This window comes from Notamacropus eugenii, chromosome 2 (genome assembly GCF_028372415.1).
Source record: "Notamacropus eugenii isolate mMacEug1 chromosome 2, mMacEug1.pri_v2, whole genome shotgun sequence".
Taxonomy (NCBI): Eukaryota; Metazoa; Chordata; class Mammalia; order Diprotodontia; family Macropodidae; genus Notamacropus; species Notamacropus eugenii.
In genome coordinates this window covers 275,971,207-275,989,609 of record NC_092873.1, presented here as the reverse complement: position 1 = coordinate 275,989,609, position 18,403 = coordinate 275,971,207, and the positions used below count along the sequence as shown (strand labels likewise).

Genomic DNA, 18,403 nt, shown 5'->3' with positions numbered 1-18,403 from the left:
GTTTTCTCTAATACAGACCCCAGTGGGTGGTTTCCCCGTGTTCATGCAGTTAGTAGAAGCCTGTCCTTTCTCCCCAGTCTTGGCACTGAATGAAGTAGGTGGCCTAGTGGATAGAGTGCTGATGCCAGAGTCAAGAACTGGGTTCTAATCCTTTCAGACACTTGCTAGCTGTGTGATCCTCGGCAAGGCACCTAATCTCTCTCAGACTCTCAAACCTCATGAGAATGCTAATAATAGCATATGAGTGGCTCAGCGTAGCACAGCCAGGAAGCTGGTCTGAGGAGGGATCTGAACCCAATCACTGCTCCATACTGCCTCTGTGAACAGAGATTTAGAGCTGGGAGAGACCCCACCCCCCCACTCCCACCATTCACTTAATTTTCAGAGGAGGAAACTGGGGAGGAAGTTAAGTGACTTGCCCAGGGTCACATAGTCTGTTACCATCAGAGATGGGATTTGAATAAGCTCATCCTGTGTTGCTTATTCTATTGAAGTTGATATGAAAATTCTAGTAGTACAGTCACTTTGAAGTAGTTTTGTTGTTTGCTCTGTTTTGTTTTTAGATGCTCAGTATAAACTTTGGTCTAAGTTACAGAAAAGTCAGAGGCGTTAATGGGACACTATTCTGTAATTGGCGTCTCATCAATATTCAGTGTGAGTTGAACCTCCAGGACCAACACCTACTATTTCTTGGATTTTATAGAGTGTAGGTCTATCCTGAAAATACCTCAAAAAGGGCACTCTTAGTTCTAGGACTGCTTTCCATTTTGACCTCTCCAGTCATGCATGATGAAAGGCTAAGCCTCCAGAAGAGGGATGAGAAAGTTTGCAACTGACTCCATCAGAAGTTTTATATAGATGCTTACCCTTTCTCTCCAAGGAAAAAAAAAATAAAATAAGTGTGCTGAAACTCTTGGGTTAAAGTAGAGCCTGAGAACTTTCAAGTAGTCTTACATCTGTTTTCATTTCTTACCACCTCCTTAATTACTTCTAGGTGAAGTAAACTCTAATTATCTACCTCATCATTATATGTTTGGTTCAATGATACCTAAGTTCAATTTACAAGGTGAAAAGGACAATAATCCTTGTCATTCAAGTCAAATCAAAAAGCGTTTATTAAGGGCTTCCTATGTGCCACTCACTTTGCTAACATTATTTGTTTCTTTCAGATTATTTGCTTCCCTTTGCCTTGGATGGAGGTGAAATGTTTCTGAATAGACAAGCAGGAATTAGGCTATTTGGGCTCAGAAATCATAAGGAAGGAATTCTGGGGTAGGCTGATCAGTGTTAGCTTTAATTTGATTACTATCGAGATGCATCTTTCCTTTTTTTAAATTCTTGCAAAAATGTTGAACTTCATCTCTATATCTTGGCTCAAATAAAATATTAGAGGTTTGCTACTGACAACGTCTGACTCAGATTTAAATAATTACTGCCAGGAACGGATGGGCAGATGCCCAATGACTGGGCTGGACTTCTTCCTAGGGAAAAAAGTTCCTTTTCAAATCTGGTTTCTTCTCTTACGAACTACCTGGAGTCTTGTAACATAGGCAGAGGAGGGGGTTGATATATAAAGGGTGGAGAATGGATGGGTGCAGAAGAATTGGAACAATGGCTAATGTAGAGCCATGTGTGAGGGAACAAGAACATGGAAGAGACAAGCTAGCATGAATAGGGGGAATAATAATGTTAAGTAAGAAAGAAAGGAAATAAAGACTTATTAAGTGCCTACTATATGTCAGGCATTGTGCCAGGCATTTTACAAATATTCTCATTTGATCCTCACAACAACCCTGGGAGGCAGGTGCTATTGTTATCACAATGGTTATGTGACTTGCCCAGGGTCATGCAACTGTTAAGTGTCTGAAGATGTTTTTCAACTCAGGTCTTCCTGACTTTATTTATCTGGAGTTAGCTAGTAGGTTTCCTTTCCCTCCAGGTTTGAAGTTGGATGACCCTTTGTTGTAGAAGGGAATCTTGCTTAGGTATGAACTAGACTACATAGCTGCCGATGTTATATGGTCCAGAGATGGAAGGTCTCTTTCAGCTCTGAGATTCTGTGGTTATGTGGATTTGGGGGAACATTTTTCTTAATCCTTTAGTTTCTGTAATCTCCAAGTTGAAAGGAGCTTTAGTGGTAATCTAATGCAACCCATCCCTGAAAAAGGAATTTATCTACAACATGCTTGACAAAGGATTATACAACTTTTGCTTGATCTTGACCTCCAGTGAAGGGAACTATGGCAGCTCATTTCATATCTCGAGCCTTCTTCTCTCCTCTCTGTACTCTGTTTACTGATCATCTCATTAGGTTCCAGGGGCTCAATTGCTATTTATGCAGATGACTCCCAAATCTACATATCTAGCCCTATCCTCTTCTCTAAACTCTAATTTTGAATTATCAACTGTGTGCTAGACAGCTCCCTCTGGATATCCTATCGACATTTCCAACTTGATATGTCCAAGAAAGAACTCTTGTTCTTCCCTCTGAAACCCAGCATTCCTCTTTTGAGGGTACCTTTTTTCTTTCATTTACCCAGTTAAAACCTCCTTCATCCTCAACTCTTTCTCTCCATCAACCTGCATATCTAATTAATTATGTTGTCTTTTTGGTTTTACCTTCATTAGAACCCATCTCATGTCTCTTAGCTACTAACATATTCAAAAATTATCTTGGACTTATTTGCTTAAATGTTGTGTCCTCTACCAGGAGAATGTAAGATTCTTAAGGGCAAGATAATTTTCTCTTTTTGTCTTTGTCTTAGTAAGCGCTTAATAAATGCTTGTGGATTGATTTCTCTGTTCAGACCACATTTATTAATGCATTCAAAAGTATTAATGTATCTACTATTACACTGCATTAAACCCAGATTATCCAGGACTGTCCTTATCCTGGATATTATGACTTTCTTATTGAAATGTCCAAGGTTGAATTAGCTTTTAAAAATTGAGCTTACAGTGGACTGGAGCCAGAAATGTCTAGTGAGAGCCCATTGTTAAATTTTCAGTGTGAGCATTTATGCCTCAGATATCAGCAAAAGCTCCAAATTAGGGCTTGCTTTATTGCTGGGTTGATTGTCTAGATTTAAAAAAAGTGATGGAGAAAATGATAATTGTGTAGATTAAGCTTAAAACGGTGTTGTGTATGCATTCTTTTCCTCCAGAAAGCTATTTGTTAATCACTTAGGCACAACCCACTAGCCTCTCAGGCTGTTTTCATATAAACTATTTTTTAGACAGGTCTCCCCAATTTTGTATTTAGGAAGCTGATATCTTAAAATTGAAGGTAAGACTTTTCATTTATCCTTATTAAATTGATTTTTATTCTGTTTAGCTCAATGTACAAATCTATTGAGATCTTTTTGGATCCTGTGTCTCTGTGCTAGAAATTTTCTCCAACTTTGTATCATCTTCAGATTTAATCAGTAATATGCCTCTGTCTGTCAAATGAGCTAATATATTTAAAATCTTTGAAAACTTAAAGGGCTATATAAATGGTAGCTACTACTAATTTAATTTTTTTTTCCAAAATGGTGATAAAAAGGTGAAACAGAATAGGATTAGGTAGAGATCTCTGTGGCATTTCGCTAGAGACTTCCTTCCAAATTGGCGTTAAATCATTAATAACTACTCTTTGAGTCCAATCTCTTGATGAGTTTCACCTAATTATACTGTCATGTAGACTATACCTTTGTATCCTTTCCATAAGAATAACATAAAATTTGTGAATTGTTATTTTACTTTTTTGTTATTTTGCTTTATTAGCATACTTGTAATTAAACTTTATAGGACCCCCCTCTTTGAATATGTAAAATGTAAATCACCTTTAAATCTGTTCCATTCATGGTAGCATATCGTATAGAACATATTGATAATGGCTTATGACTATAAACAATAGTTTTTACCTTTATCCTAATATTATAATTTTCTACTACAAAAGTTTCACAGAATTTTAAAACTGGAAATTATTTTGAAGATAACTTATTCTAACCTTGTCATGAGTGAGGTGAGGAAACTGAGGCCCATAGATAAACAATTTCCTCAAATTAAAGAGCTACTTATTAGTCAATAATGGAGTAGAATTCAGTTCTTGTAATTTCCATTCCAGTGACTTTCACACACACTGTTTTTTCCACAAATCACTTTTGTTAACCTTTTTTTTAAAAAAAAAATCAGCTTCATTTTCAAATGATCCCTCATCTCCTACCCAGTGAGCCATTCTTTATAACAAAGATTAAAAAGAAAAAAAGCATTTCTACAAACAAACAAGTCAGCATATGTATTAATCCATACCTTTGACCTCCTACTTTTACAAAGAGAGAAGGGGGGTATATTTTTTCAACTCTTTTCTGGGGTCAGATTTGGCCACAATTACATAATGTTCCATTTCATTTATTTATTTATTTTTGTTCTCCACATTTACATCATTATAGTCATCACATTTCACAAATTTTCATGATTTAAAAGGTTTTTTGGTAGAAGGAAGTATATATATATATATATTTATATTGTCTTCACTTGCATTTATGGACTAGAATCTAATATGGAAAGCAATGAGACTTATCCTTGAGTTAATAGAATTCCATAGACTAGAAATTTGTCAGTGTTGCAGTGTCTGCAATTTTCCTAGTAGTACCTCAACATACTCATCAGAAGTACTCTGTTGATTTTTCCCTCAAATACTTCAAGGATGTGCAATCTTGTTGGTGTGGATATTTCCTCCACCAATGTCTAAAGGAAGCCCTTCCATGGATTCAGTAAACAGTCTTTGAGTGTGGCTGTGACCAAAAAAATCCATCATTTTGTGTCTCTAATGTTGAAGAACTGTTCAGACTTTAACTAAGACTTGCATTATCTACCTTGCACCTTATTGTAAAGAGAGTACTTTGTGTATCATCCTAAATTACAACACACATTTAAAACGATATACAAAGTACTCTCTTCTCAACAAGGTGCAAGGTAGATAATACAAGTTATTATAGGTATTTGGGCTCATATGGAAAACTGAGATTTAGGGAAGTAAAGATCACAAACAGGTGGTAGATGGTAAATATCTAAAAAATTGAGGCAGAGGGAATAAAAGAACACAACTTCGTGAGTTCTGGAGTTTAAGAGAGAAAATGCAGATTAAGAGGCTGCACCATGCTCAGTATTTGTTGGAAGTGTCTATTGGTAATGAAATTTAGCATGCATTATTTATTCATAAATAAAGCTTCCCACCCTACTGTCTGCTCCAATAAATAAATAAAATTCACTGTGCTCCAAATAAAACTCGACATGGGCATGGAGCTAGGGTAAAGGTGACTGGGTTCTCTGAGGCCAGGCCAGTTAAGTGCAAGCTCTGACACGCTCAACCAGGCTGAGAAGGCTACCAGTATAGGCCTATTGTCAGCCTATGGATTTGTCTTCTGAGGAGCAGCCCATCTAAGTCTGGACAGCTCATCATCAGGTTGAACCAAAGTAGAACAGGTTGTTGAGGGGATCACAGTTTATCCTGGTGGAAGAATCCCTGACGCTGACCATAAATTATGGACCCTTGACATGTTGAAATACTAATTTGTCATGTTCAGATTGTAGCCTGCAGCTTTTTCTGATCTGAAAAGCACTGGTTCTAGGGTCAGAGGATATGGGTTCAATTTCCACCTCTGATATTGGCTAAGTCATTAGTTTCCCTGGGACTCAGTTTCCTCATCTGTAAAATGAAGATAGATTCCAGATTCCAGGGTCCCTTCCAGCTCTGTATCTATGATTCTATATTCTAGTGATCCATTTGCCTAAATGTATTTAAAGGGCCCAGTCAAATCATTGTACATGGTTAGTAAGTAATATTTTATGATTATGATGGTTTAAGACAGGCAGCAAATGTGGTGTGTTGGGTATTGGGCTGGCCTTGGAGTCAGAACAATCTGAGGTCCAGTCCTGTCTCTGATACATCCTGACTGTGTGACTGTGGAGTAGTTAATTCTCAGTTTTGGTTGAAGGAGTTTTCTTAATGGGAAGCCTAGCACAGATGAAATCACATATTTGAACTGAAAAACAAAAACAAAAAACCAAAAGCTTAAAACAAACACAAATATAGTTTGAATATAAAGTTGTAAGTAGTCTATAATCACTTTCTTTGGGACCTTGTTCAAAATTGCATTTCCTCTAAGAATGTTCTAAGATCTCTGAACAACAATGAAAAGGCAGTCTACAGGTCTACCAATACCAAGAAGTATTGTAATGTGGTATAATAAAAGCACTGAGTTTGGAGTCAGGCATGTCTTAGGGTCGAGGGTCACCTCTGACGTTTACTATCTGTGTGAACCAGGGCAAGTTCCTTAACGTCTCTTGAATTTAACATGTATAGTACCTACTTCCTAAGACTCCTGTGAGGATCAAATGAGATAATGTAGTTAAAGGACTTTTATTTATTTTCTCTACCTTTTTCCAGTGTAGGCTGTCCACTCTATGGAGTTGCTTTTTTTTTTTTTTTGAAAGTCTAAACATTCTCAGGTTGTGTCTGTAAGTTGCCCAAGCAACTGGTCATTTCAAATACTTTGCGGTTTAGCAGGGGAAAATCTCAAATCAATCATGCAACTCTACCTACTGATTTCCCTGGCTTCTTGTAAGTCCCAGCTTATACTTATTTTTACAGGAAACCTTTCCCAACTCCTTTTAATTCTAGTCTTTTGATTAGTTTCTATTTATCCTACATATAGCTTATTTGTACATGCTTGCATGTTTTCTCCCCTACTAGAGAACTCCAGCACTTAGCACAATGCCTGGTACATATTAGGTATTAATAGATGTTTATTGATTGACTTATTGATTACACATCACATACACAAAGTCAGAATTATATGAATTTCTCATTTTTCAACTTGTAGTACCTGCTATAGTGCAAATATCACCTCAGTAATCCTAGGGTAGTTATGATTTTTTTTTCTAGAGTAGAGAACTCCTGATGTGAAATCTCCTTTTACTAATGCAGATTGTCAGTTGGTTTGTAACTTGGTCTTGAGAGAATTGTGTGGTGGTGCTGAGTGTTTAAACCACTTGCCCAGGGTCACACAGCCTAATAAATGACAGACATAGCCTAGTCAAGGCAATCTCACTGACTTCTTAACAGAACATAAAAGGTGCTACAGCATGGAGCTAGAATCAGAAATCCCTGGGTCCAAGTCTCTGACCCATCAACTGGCTCTGTGACTCATGGCAAATCACCTAACCTCTCAATGTCTCAGCCACCTCTCTAAGACCTTGTTGTAGAAGAGGTGCTCCTCTACATAGGGAGTTTCACTGGCAGTTCTCTAAACCAACGAAATCACAGGTCCAAATGCAAAGGAAAAGAAAACAAACCCAAAGCTTTTATCAGGTGGAATGCTTCCTGGGTGTGGGTCCCTTTCATTCATTTCCTTCTTAGATCTACATAGTTAAGATAATTTAGGGTCTGCTGTTGTAGGAAATGAATGAACATTTATATGAGTACCATCATTAAAGGATTACTCTTGTGCTAAAATGGGGGCAGAGATGAATGTTGTTGGAGAGTGGGCAGGCCAAGCTTTCTTCACAGTATTGAACCTTTCAGGAGCCCTTCAGCATAGCAGATTTCTTAAATCAATGAACTTATCACATTTTCCTGGCTTTCCATTTTGATAACTTCTCTATAGCCAGATCTAAGGCAATCAGAAGAGGATGGGCTGGGCTGGACTGGCTCAGGAAGGTGCTTGTTTTGAATCACACTAGTTTTGTCCTTATTTTCCCCTCATTGTTAGCAGTGGAATGAACCCACCCTTCCCCCAGTATTGTTCTGAGGCTTGTACAGTTTTCAAAATCCTTCCCCATTGTAAAATAGTCACTTTATACTTTCGCTTTTGCCCAGTAAGTCCAATGAAGTGTTAAAGCATTTTAATCACGAATTTTGCCTGGAATCAGAAGAATTTTGAAAGGTATCCACTTTATTCTGTGTAGCAAATACTGTGGACTGCTCTGGCTGTTTAAGTTATCAAAATAGTGTACTTTGTGTACTCAGCTGCTTTTTGAATTTGAAAAACTTGGACCATATCTTCAAAAGAGTTTTTTTTTCTTTCCTACAAATACTAGTTATTCTTAAGACCAACTGATTTTCACGGCATAAGGTTTGAGCATTTGGCAGTTTCCTCTCTGCTTCCCTCTCAACCCAACCCCCCTTTCCCACATCACCCAGACTTACACAAAGAAATATTGGGTGGGACCCAATCTGCTTGGAGGAACAGTCTGGAAATTTTTTCCATTTCCTTTCATTCTTCTTCCTCTGAAGTCTTCAATCCTAGTTTCTGTCTGTATATTTGGGGAAGGCTATGTTGTGGTCTTAAATGTTATTGGAGTGGTTATAAGTAGTCATTAAGAGTCCATTCTTCTTACTCTCTAGTTTTCCTGGATACTGAGATTTATACCTAGAATTTTCTTCTAAGACAGTAGAACTTATGGATCATGAAAGATGAATGCTCTCTGAACCCTTAAGAAAAGGGATCAGAAATAGATTGGTTAACACAAATGGACAGTTTGGAATGGAAAATGTTAACTGTAAGGTGATGTCAGAGAGTGACAATTATTGCTAATGGAAGCTCAGGGATTCTGAATTCAGGACTAAGCACCTCCTCTGATTGCTGGATCAGTTTGAACAAATCAAATGACCTTCTCCCTGACTGTGATGGGATGGCATCTCCTAATCAGTGTATGTAGGTATAATGTTAGAGTGGTCAAAATTGCCTACTAACTGGATCAGATGAACCCTTAAAATTATTTTTGGGGATATTGAATGTAATTTCTATTGATGCTATAATGTAGTGTGTAATTCTTCATGTTGTGGTTGGATTTCTAGCTGATATTTTTTAGTGGCATTTAAATAGCACATTAGTATTTCAATTATGATTTCAGTAAGATGTTTAGTTGGTCTAATGACACAGACTGCAACTTTTCATGACTAAGTAGGTAGGTGGTCTTTGTGAATTGTTGTAGCCAAAAAGTTCATCACTTGGTGACCATCTTTTTGATGATGAGCCTTTTCCTTCCCCCTTCAAACTTAGCTATGCTCACTTTCAGAATTGGCTATCTATATATTTTTATATCTATAGAAGGTGGATCTGCTAGATTAAGAGGCTGCACCTTGCTCAGTATTTGTTGGAAGTGTCTATTGGTAATGAAATTTAGCATGCATTATTTATTCATAAATAAAGCTTCCCACCCTACTAACATCTGCTCCAATAAATAAATAAAATTCACTGTATTCCAAATAAAACTCAATTGAGGTCTTACTCTGATGTATCTTTGTAGGGTAGAGGTGACTGGGTTCTCTGAGGAATATCCTTCTTCCTGTTCAGTAATAAGGACCAGGCACAGTCAGAATCACACTAGCTTCAGTGGTTATTTATCCTACCAATAATCAGAGTCACTCACTAGGGAAACGCCAAGTTCTCTTTAGCTCTTAGGGAGTTAGCAAACTCTATCTCCTAGTCATATCTCTTTTGTGGGTGACAGTGCAAGGAAAACAGATGGAGGAAAACTACTTTTGCAATATGTACTTGGATGGACATTCCATTGAACTGGTTCATCAATACATATGACTTAGTTAGATATTGTACATGGTCAAAGGTCTCTTCTACCTCACCCAGGAAAAGCAAATCTTTCTTGCTTCTAAAAAGAGACATTTCTAATCCACAATTATCATCTGGCTCTTCCTCAAATTTTGTCTTCTAAGATAGAGACAAATAAGAATTACCCGTGAACAAAATGGTGAAATTCCAGCCATGGGCTGGATAGCTGGCCATTGGGATGCAAGAGATAAAAGACAGAACCTCTTCAATGTGACCAAGTGCTGAGACCTAGCTGCCCACAAACAAAAAGGTCCTGTACAAAAGTTTCCAGTGAGCACAGCAGGGGAAACCTTCACTTATCAAAACTTAAAAAGAGATTCAATTAATTGAAGTTCTGACTTAGAGTTCCTGCCCTCAGGGAACCACTGAAATTTTTGAGTCCATTTTACAGATGAGGAAGTGAAGGTCCCAAAGAGGTCACACAGGGTCACAGAGCTAGTAGTCTCTTATGCAGGATTCAAACTCTGGTCTTCCTGACTTCAAGTCAGTGCCCTATCCATTATGTCAGCTAATTGCCTTAGTAATTTGTCAACGATCACACAGAAAGTATGTGTTAAAGGCAGGACCTGAATGCAGGTTTTCCTCACTCCAAGTCCTACTCTCTAACTCTATTCCACACTGCCCCATGAGTTTCTCTGTTGTGTCACAATTACGAAATCCATCTGAGAAAATATCAAATATTCAATCAATAAAGAAGTATTTTTTAGCTGTCAAGGCACAGCCTAATGTTCTAGGGATATAAAGAAAAAAGTGAGACTCCTTTGCCCACAAATTTACATTTTATGGAAGAGACAACTTATAAATCTATAGATGAATACAAAATGTCTCCAAAATAAATACAGTAATTTGGAGGGGATAGAGGAAGGCACTAGCCCAGCAGGCAGGGAGCCTCAGAACAGGTCGACTATAGAAGGGGATATTTGAGCTGAACCAGAAGAACAGATGTATTTACTTTCCTTGTTGTGTTCTTGCCATCTTGGAGTTGACTGGATTGCTGACTCTTCGACTCCTGATGCTGGTTTCTCAGGTGGTTGGTTCTGATTGACTTCCCCTCCCTCCAGTTTCTGGGAAGTCTGTTCAAGGAGGTAAGAATAGGAAAGACATCTTGAAGACTATATGCTCAGCAAAGCTAAGACTGTAATTTGTTCTCTGAAAAATTTTTGAAAGGGTTGTGGTTGTGTACCTGTGAGGCTGGTAGTAGAGGACCAGACCTGGAGGGCAAATACATAGATACCCATTTACGTTATTAACATGGCATTTACACATTGACATTTGCACAGGGATGAAGCAGGTGCTGTAGAACACTTAGAGCTTGGTCAGGCATTGAAGACACCAAGGTCATCTCTTGTATCTTGGGCCATCGCCAGTCGCCTTGAACTTTGTCCTGTCCCTGGACTGATATGACTCAGAAAGCTCAGAGAGTAAGGCTGATTGATGACTGTGTATAACTGTTTCACTTAAATCCAAGTCATGTGCAAGTTGAGATAACACCCATGATGTTAAGAAGGATGAACAACAACCAACAAGGGTTGTACAAACCTGGGACTTCCATTGCTGCCAGTTTCACCAGTACTAGGTTGGGGAAGGGGAGTTACTGCTCTGGTTTGTGTTTGGGAGAAAAGGAAGAGAAACGCTAGCCCCAGAGGTGCTTCTAGAAAGTTCGAAGTAGGGGCAGCTAGATGGAGCTGTGGACAGAGCACTAGCCCTGGAGTCAGGAAGACCTGAGTTCAAATGTGACCTCCGACACTTGTCTTTCCCACCCCCCCCCCCCCAAAAAAAGTTCATAGAAGTTTGCACAAAGAGTGGAAGCTGTCTGAAAGCATGTAGAAAGCTGTCATGGGAAAGAGTTAGGCTTGTTTTGCTGGGCCCTAGAAAGCCAAAGCAGAAACACGGGTAAAAGCCATAGAGGTAGATTTGGGCTTGAGGGAAGGGGAAAACCCCTACAATGAGAGCACTTCCAAAGCTGAATGTGGTCCTGGGTTGACTTCAGCCGGATCTTCAAGCAGAGATTGGATGACCACTTGTTGGGCCTGTGTAGAGGGAGTTCTTGTGAGGGTATAAACATGATTAGTGACACCAGAATCCTTTCTGGGAGGGTACAAGCCCTGTACATTCCCTGCCACTCAATAAATACCTGCCTTTGAAACCAGCCTGGGTCTGTGGTTTCTAACAGACCAAAGCTGACTTTTTTAGGGCAGTGTACAGGGGTCTCAAAGGCTAGTCCATCCCTCAGAAGTATAGAGGAAAGGGTTTCAGATCAGCCTGGGGTAGTTTCTAGGGCAGTTCCGGGGGACACCAGAGTCTTTTCCCTCCTTGAAGTCTTCTCCAGTCTAGTACCATCTTAGAACTAAAGGTTCTAAGAAACTGCCATCCCAGTCTCTCTCTACCTCCTTCCTATTTTGTTGTACCCTTCAGAGATGGCCTTTGAAATCAGTCAGCAAGAATTTACTGTTTGTTTTTCAAGTGCTTAGCACTGGAAGTACTGAGACAAAAGTGAATCAGTTCCTGTCTTCTAGGGGTTTATATTCCATCGAAGGCAATAATGTGTGCATAAATAGATATAAGATAAAGACACTATTTGTTGTTCAGTTGTATCAGACTCTTCATAACCTCATTTGGGGTCTTCTTGGTAAAAGTATTAGAGTGGTTTACCATTTGCTTCTCCAGTTCATTTTACAGATGAGGAAATTGAGGCAAACAGGGTTAACTGACTTGCTCAGGGTCACACGGATGGTAAGTGTTTGAGACCAGATTTGAACTCAGATCTTCCTAATCTCAGGTCTAATGTTCTATCTACTATGCCACCTAGATACTATGCAAGGTAATTTTAGAGCATGAAGCATTAGTAACTGGGGCTGGAGGTGGGGATGGTGGAGACAGGGAAGTTGCCATCTCCCCTTGAAGATGGCAGCTTGAGTTGAATCTTGAAAGCCAAGGATTCCAAGAGGCAGAAGTGAGGAAGGAGATTATGCCATGCAGGAAGGACAGCCAGTGCATGGGACATCATATATCATGTGTGGAGAAAAGTAAGTAGGTCTGGCTCTGAGTAATATTAAGAAAACTAAACGATAAGGAAGGGATATGTTGTAAAGAGTTTTATGTGCCAAACAGAGATATAACTTAATAATCCATCCTCAGGTAATATGGAGCCATGGAGGTTACTAGACTGCCTTTAGTGCTCTTTTTAAAAATATCTATTACGCTCACTTTATCTGTGTGACTGTAAACTCTGGGGACAGGTCCTAGGACCTTTACTTCTAAACTTCCCATGGCTTCAATATTTGTCAAAATTTATTTAATTGAATCAAATAGAACATTAGTGATTCTCTCATTCTGGCTTGTCTGTCTACTTCTGAAGGCTAACCCCTCTCCCCTTAGCCATCTTTAGTCCATGGGATTTAAAAATCAAAGAATATGAGACAAAGATTGTGTGGTATTTAAAATAACTTTCAGAATAGTACCAACTTAGTACTTAGTACCAGCTAAATTTGGAGTCAGAATCCCTGAGTTCAGATTCTGGCTTTGACAATTTCTATTTGTCTGACTTTGAACAAATCACTTCTTTCTGGGCCTAGTTTGTCGTCAGTAAAATTGGATAGATTGGATTAGATGCCCTCTCAAGTCCTTTCTGCTTCTAAGTCTTTGATCTCTATACAGTACTGGTAGTTCCTCTTTTTCCGTAACAACTGGTAGACTTAGCCTGTGAAGATTGGTAGTTGTGATATTGCATTATTCAATCAAAATAATTCCAGAGAAAGATTGAAATAGTGCTACCATTTTAACTATAGACATGTGCACCACTGGCTGCTTCTGTTTTAGCATCTTGACTCCTTTTAGACTTTTATCTAGGACAGATGACCTGGAAGGTCCCTTCCAGCTCAAAATCTGTGATTTAATGTGATCTGGAAAATAAGCAAACTTTTTGCTCCAATTATCCTTCAGGTGCCTCATCTCTCCATTAGATTTTTTTCTTTCTTTTTAAAAAATTTATTGGTGTCTTGTGTTGTTACATTATCTAAATGTTGTTCCTCTGTATTCCTCCCTCTCACCTCTCCCAGAGCGCCATCTATAAAATAAGAATTCTTAAGATCAAATGAGAAAAAAGGGGAAAAAATAAGCAAAACTGATGAGTACATCCAAAAAGATCTGAATACATACTCAATGTTCCATACTCATGTACCTGCCTCCTCTGAAAAGGAATAGAAAGTGAGAGAGCATTTTCATCCAAGTCCCTCAGAAGGAATCTGGGGTGGGGGAGGGACAGGAGAAGTGCCACAGTCTCCTCCCCTACCCACTTGACCAGAAGAGGACCTTGTGAACGTCTGAGGGTCAGAGATTTGGAATTTTTCATGGGTATCCTAACAGTTTCCTTGGGACAAAAGTGACTGGTGGTGGTGTCTGTCTACACTGGAAGCAATATGATGGTGAGGGCTTTTCTTTGTTCTCAAAGAGGACCAAAATGACATCACTACGTTAGAGTCAAGTTATAATACGTCTGACTGTGATCAGACCAATATGAGCGTGGGATGCACTACCACAGATCAGTATAAATAGTCCATGTAAACATTTGGAATGGATTCTCTAAATTGAACATCTCACATTTCTTTTGAGCTACTTCAATTCTTCTTTGCTCATAGAGCACAGCCCCTTCAATGATGAGGGTACCCCATGCTGGGTGGGAGCCAATATAAGGCATATCCCAAATCCGGAAGTTCCAAGTGCACAGTTTATGTGTCTAGACTCAGACCTGGTCACTCACACTTTGAGCCGGCAAGCATCTCTAATGCTTTTCTATTTAGGGACTCCCAAAGGGTTAATGTCAAATCAGTTGAGGGGACTTAGAACCTGTTTCACTGATTTTTCTTGGGCTTCTTTTCCTCACTTATTCCTCCATTATTGGGTACAATCGCTGATCTTGTCCTCTGTCTGCTTCCTACATTGGCTCATCACCTGTACTGCACAGGACCTGTGCTACTTATTCATCATTTCTAGAGTTGGTGTAATTGACTAAAGGGTGGTCAGCACTCTTGTATCTTTCATTCTACCCTCTCAAGTGTGTCTGCTGGCTGTACCCTCAGTTACTTTCAGCTCTGAGCCAATCACCTCTTGTACCCTTTATTCTCTTCTTAAATTTTGTGAGCACACCAACTTCTGTAAATTTTACAGACATGACCTGAAATATGGACCTCCTGGCTTGTTTCTTCACGTGAGCCATGCTCTTAGACTTTTTGGCTTGCTGAGACCTGTCAGAGTTTTTGTTCCAGTGACATAACCTTAGTGAACCAGGGTCAACTCCACACCAGGTATTAGGATAGATTTAGGGAAGCATAATAAATCTTTCAGGTATAATATTTTTGTTACAATATTTTCACATTGTGCAAAATTCACTTTAATACATATTTTACTTACTGATTTACATATAGGGGAGACGTACCTGTCAAAAAGGCATAGAATGGGATAGGCAGGTAGATATTATGTTCCAGATAGGAAAACAGAGACATAAGGAGATTGAACAGCTTACTCAGGGTCTCTAACACATAAAGTAATGGAGCTGGAAATATAGTCAAATTTGTCTTATTCCCTTTCCTGCACTTTTTCCACCATAATACTTCTGGAAATCTTGTAACGCTTCATATAATACTATGTTGTTATGGAAATATTCTATATGTTTATCCAATTAGGCCCACAGTTAGATAGAACCAGCACTCTGAAAGGCAGGGCCAGTGCCATTTATGCTAATACTATTTTAAACTGGATATTCATGGGGAAGTAAGAAATGAGCCAGCTGTCATTCTGTCTGCCCCTAACTCCATTTCCCTAATAAGACTGATGTAACTAAGATTTCATTTACTGACAGATTGAGCTCAGACAATTATAAAGCTTTCTGGAAATAGGTTTGGTTTTTTTTTTTTTTTGAGATACTAACCAAAATAGTTGCCCTCCAAAATATTTAATGGCTCTGTAAATTTAAAACTAAATGCTTTTGGAGAGCCTTATAAGAACTTGTCTCAATGGAAAAGCACAGATGGACATTTATGCTCCTCAAAATGGACATTTTTCAATTAGGAGGTTTGTTAGATGTTGACGTCCTGTGAAAAATGTTTCTGCTGTGCCGTCATTTGGCCAGTCACACAAGTGGCATTCTTGGGGCTTCACCTCTTTTGTTTCTTCCATGCAACTTTTTTTTGGCCACAGCTTTTCCCCTGGCTGTAGGAGTTTGATTGCCTAATGCATGCCCAGGACAAAGACTTAAAGAATTGTTTTATGCAGTCAAGTAGGGATGTGGGTGGGGTGAGAATTTAGAACACTGCGTTCCAAGAAATACAGTAGTCACAAACAGGTCTCAAAAAGCACAGTTAGATGTGGTGTTTAGTAAAGCCCCCATTTCCTGTGAGATCTGAGTGCCCGGAGAGTACAGTCCACATAGCAACAAAGAAAGATACCTGCCACATCACACCAGCACCAGCTGTCCCTCCACCCACTCTTCCCCCGCCCCCCTCAGCTCCAAAAATACTCCTCTACATAGATATTAATTATACTCTTGAAATATAAAGGTATATTCTTAAAGGAAATTTGTTAGTATATCAAATGTAAATTGCTCCCTAAGAGAAAACTGTCAGAAGTCGTGCTCCTTTTTCTCACAGAGATATCCTCCATGGGGAGAGGTATTGTTATTCTAACAGTTTTGAATTTTAGTGCTAAGAAGCCCTTTGCTGGAAGTCACTGAATCCAATAAGTCCATTTATTCAGTTATTGGGGAACAAAGGACAAGTTAGATTAAAATCAACTGCTAATTTTTTTTCTCTGCTATTAGCTCACCAATCTTTGCCCATCTGACATTTGGTTTTTATCAAGCTGCATTCTTATTCCTCCTTTAATGGCATACCTCTTAGAAGCAGCTTAATGGATATGAATGGAATAAAAGTGGGTCCCTTTGGGGGTGAGGGCCAGATGCTCTCTCTCTTCTCTGAATTTCTTGTTTGTGCTGGAAATGTGTCTTCATGAATCAGGTATGGAGTTTCATGGTGCTGCTTAAGGTAGCCAGTTCAATTTCCACCAATCAGTGTGAATACTTTTTTTGGGGGAGGGGAGGTGGGAGGTATTGGACTGTGTGTAGTTAGCTAGTAGGTCCTCCTTTGTTGTGCCCAAACACCCCCAAATTAATATGGGCGGTTTCTTCACAGGAAATGTCCTATACCAATGAAATCATTATCCCCCATTAAACTGTAAGTTCCTTGAGAGCAGAGATTGTCTTTTTAGCTTTATTTATATCCCTAGTGATTTATATCCCTAGTGTACAGTGCCTGGTACATAGTAGGTACTTAATAAATGTTTATTGACTCACTATTTGCTAGACATCTTCCATGAGATTGGCAAATACCTCTGACGACCAAATGCCTCGCTGTTTTGCTTGATATTCATAAAGGATTTTCAAACAAAACTATCTGCCTTCTTTGAAGAAGACTTGTATGATCTTATATGAAATGTGCATAGGAAATGTTTTGTCAGAATCATCTTTAAAGGAGGAAGGGCTCTTAAAGTATTATTTTGCTCTACCAAATCAAATACTTTTTATAATCAACAAATTATAAGCCCAGTGGAATCTTGAAGTCTTGAACCTCTCAGTCAATTGAGTGACTGTAAAAATGTGATCTTATATTGGAAATAATTTGAAAAAGTCTGCTTGTTCCTTTCTCAGACCCTCTACAAGGATTCCATTGATGCATGTGTGAATTATAACCATAAAGATTTTGTAGAGCCAGTTAAGTGGATCTTTGAGAATCAAAGTCTTTCTTCTTTCTCCTCTTTTTCTTTCAGAAATTATTTATTATGAGAAATGACTCTTGGAGAGAGGAAAGGATGGAATACAGGGAGAAATAATGGATGATATGGAGACAACCAGGCTGCATAGTGGACATAATCTTACCCCATATGACTTGAGTTCAAATCCAGTCTCAGACATTTACTAGCTGTGTGACCTTGGGTGGGTCACTTAATCTCAGTTCGCCTCAGTTTTTTCACCTATAAAATGAGGATAATAAGAGCAACTACCTCTCAGGGTTGTTGTGAGGATCAAATGAGAAATAATTATAAAACATTTAGCACAGTGCCTAGAACATATATGGTAAGTGCTATATAAATGTTCACTACTATTGTTATTATTTAAAAACAGAATCTATTCATAAAAACTTATTAAAAACAGTCATAGAATTTTAAAGCTATAAGATGCCTTATGGACTATTACATCTGAATTTTCCAATTTGTATCTGAAGCAACCTAGGCCTCCAAAAATTGAGATTTGCCTGAGCCAAGTGGTAGATCCAGAATTCACACCCAGATCTTCTGACTCCCAAACTGGTATTCTTTTCAGCACACTACATTGGCTGGCTCTGTTAACTTTATCTATGTCATATTATACTAAATGGAACAAAATGTTCCAACTTATTTAATAGATGTGATCTCTGGACAGACAACTGACTTTTCTACCAGGGTGAATATTTTGCTCCTACAGAGAGATCCTAAATGTTAGCGGATCCATGTTTAGTCTCTGCAATCTCTGAACTCCAGCAGGATGACCATCTTCTTTCTCCAGCTGGGTTTGTCCCCTCCTACCTCCTGGGAAACAGAGAAAACCTTCTTGTTACTCCTCAACTTTCTGCTCTGCCATCTACCTCCACTGCCCAAAGAGAATATGTAACTTCTATTTTCAAATTTTAGTGTTTTTAGAAGAAACTTTTAGCACCCCAGGTCCATTCTAATGTTGAGATAGAAATACTGGCCAGATG

General features: G+C 38.8%; 1 long non-coding RNA gene across 1 annotated transcript in view; it reads left to right on the top strand.

Annotated features, from left to right (window-relative positions):
* The window catches only part of LOC140527287 (uncharacterized), a 61,172-nt gene that overhangs the window by 508 nt on the left and 42,261 nt on the right, over positions 1–18,403 (top strand). The gene's annotated exons all lie outside the window — the stretch shown is intronic.